Genomic DNA, 3,062 nt, shown 5'->3' with positions numbered 1-3,062 from the left:
AAGGTTAGGGCTTACTCCGCCCTCATGTCACCACCCTCTACGGCAGTCGTCTACGACCACCACGGTCCTCCAGATACTGTCACCAAGTCATAACCCACCAAAAAATTCATCAAAATCACTCAAAATTCCAACCAAAATTCACACAATTAAACCAAAAAAATTCAAAAACACTCTTACCTTAACCCGAATCGGCACACACAATAATGTTTTGTGATTCCATAGTTTTGATCGGACAAAAAAGGGTGAAGTCTATTACAAACACCTTACACTACAAGAACCATCATCATCACAGCTTTGTCGAACTCCCACCGGCGACCACCTACAAACATCATCATCACCATCGTTCAACATCACCTTCACCGTCGGACCTCCATAACCACCACCTGCAACTACCGTGTTATCTACAGTACCTGAACCACCTTCGTCGTCCAACACCTCTTCATCTTCCCCGTCGCCTTCAACCGAGCTCCTCGTTCCACCATAATACCAACTTCTTCGTCGCTCCTCGTTCCACCATAATACCAACTTATAATGTGGAAACATGAGATGGATTGCTTTGTCGTGAAGGGGATAAGGGAGGAAACGTCGATTGGAATGAAGGTATGATTTTAGAGGTTTAATGGAGGTTTAATGGAGGTTTAATGGTATGATTCGGGGGTTTTCGTTGTCTGCAGATCTGTGGGAGGAAAGGAAGAAGGGTTTTAAAATAAAAAATTAACACATATGGTCCCTGTTGTTAAGAGTTTTACAAAGTGGGGATTTAACATCAAAAGTTAACTGGGTTGATGAGAAAGGACACCGCCTGTAACAGGTTGCAAACATAAAGGACATAGAGTGTAATTTTTAAACTTAAAGGACAGCGCCTGCAGAAACCCTGAAACATAAAGGACGAAAAGTGCAATTTTGCCTATAATCAATGTTTTGTTTGACCTTGACCAATGTTTTGTTTGGCTTTGATCTTATTTGATATGGGTTTGACTCTAGTTCTTTGTTATCTTTTTCTTGCATGCCTAAATTAATTAGATCTAAATAGCAAAACCCGGGGCGAAGCTTGTGATACATCTACTAGTTTTGTTTTATCGACTTGATTAGTTTGAATTTAGGGTTGTAAATGGACCGAACGAGGCCTAGTTCGTTTCATTGATTAATGAATGAGCATGTTCAGGAACTGTTCACTAAGGAAATGAACGTGTGTTCATGAGGTGTTCACGAACTCTTACCAAACACAAAAGAACTCAAAACATTTTCATGAGTATAAATTAACACAAACTACATTTATGAGCACAAATGAATACACATGAACATATATTCATTTGAAAATAAAATCTGCATTTTTGTTCATTAAATGTTGTTTATGTTCATTTATGTTCATGAATACAAAAATACAACATATAAAACACTTTTGATGAACGGACACAAATGAACATAAACGGGGGAACATAAATGAGAACATTACCGAACGTTCACGAACATAAACGAACAAACGCAACCTCTACTCATGTCCGTTTATTTAACTTAACGAACAAAATTTTTTATTTGTGTTCATTTAATTGAACGGATGAACATAAACGAACTTTCCGCCAAACAATTTACGAACCGTTTGCTAAACGTTAGGTTCGTTTGCAACCCTAAGTTTAATATATATGTGTTAACGAGTTGACGCTAACCCGCGTGTTACGGCGGGATGTTGATTGTGTTTTTCTTTCGTATTACATTATTACATTATGAGATACGAAAATTGTTAAGTTTGCACAAAACATGCTTTTCATTTTTGCTTTATTCGTAGTCTTCGTTATCACACTAAAACATTTTACTTCAAAATTGTGGTATGACCCAATTTTGGTGGCATAAATTTAAATCGGTAATGTTTTGAAGCGTGCCAAAAATGTTAGATTTTCCACGGTTACCACGGATGTAAATGGTGCAGGTGTTTTTAGCATTGGTGACTGTTTATTTATATACATTAAGTTAGAATGTTTGTGTTGTAAATATGGTGAGCATAAAATATTGAAGCAGACAATTAAAAATACATGGAACGAATTATGTGGTTGAAATATGAATAAATTAAAATTTGGATTATTATGTTGTGATTTTGGGTCATTTTTTTAATGAAAAAAATATTTTAATTGCTATCGTGGGACTTAAACCTAAAATCTCTCCCTGTCAACCCTATATTTTTAAAGATTTTGTTTTTGTTAATGGACCACCTCCCTATGTAAAAATTATGATTGACAATTTAAATATAAGAAAGTTTAATTTAATATATTGAATGATTTTCCAGGAATACTTTTCAAAAATCAAGAGTGGTGCATAATTCACCCTTTTAGATATTTGGTTATGTTTTCTTCCTGCTTCGATAAAACTAAATATATAAATTATTAGGCTATCTTCAATTGTTTCACGTCCTTTCTATCACATCATCGTCACGTCATAAAGTAATTATCATCTCACAAACATATTACCACCCCAATTTCCTTCACATATTATGGTTTCATACCCCTTTCACTCTACATCAATACCCACCTCAATCATTTTTAATCATTGGCAATTCATTTAATTTTTATTTTTTATATAAACTAATTAAACACTATAAAAAAGCAACTTCATTATGCATATATGAGTTGTAATGTTGGCTTTGGGAGTGTTTCAAAAAAAAAAAAAAAAAAAAATTTCCTCTTTAACCCTAAAGTTTTAATCTTTGACAATTTACCCTAAAGTTTTATTCTTTGACAATTTAAATTCCTTTTTAACCCTAAAGTTTTAATCTTTAACAATTTAAGTTTAAAGTTTTAATCTTTGGTAATTTAACCACTTTGATTAATTTGATTTTTTTACTTCTAATTCAAAAGTTTTCATCTTTTGTGATTTAACCACTTTGATTTTTTTACTTATGTGTTAGAATCTTGGCTTTGGGGGTTTTTCAAAGAAAAAATGGTTATGCATATGGTTGTTGTAACCTTGGCTTTGGGTTTTTTTTTTTAAATTGATTTTTTACTTTTCACCCAAAAGTATTTCATAAATTACTTTTAACTCAAAACTATTTGTTTTTTTACTTTTAACAC

Source organism: Helianthus annuus, chromosome 5 (genome assembly GCF_002127325.2).
Source record: "Helianthus annuus cultivar XRQ/B chromosome 5, HanXRQr2.0-SUNRISE, whole genome shotgun sequence".
Taxonomy (NCBI): domain Eukaryota; kingdom Viridiplantae; phylum Streptophyta; class Magnoliopsida; order Asterales; family Asteraceae; genus Helianthus; species Helianthus annuus.
Note: the sequence above shows the minus strand (reverse complement) of the source record.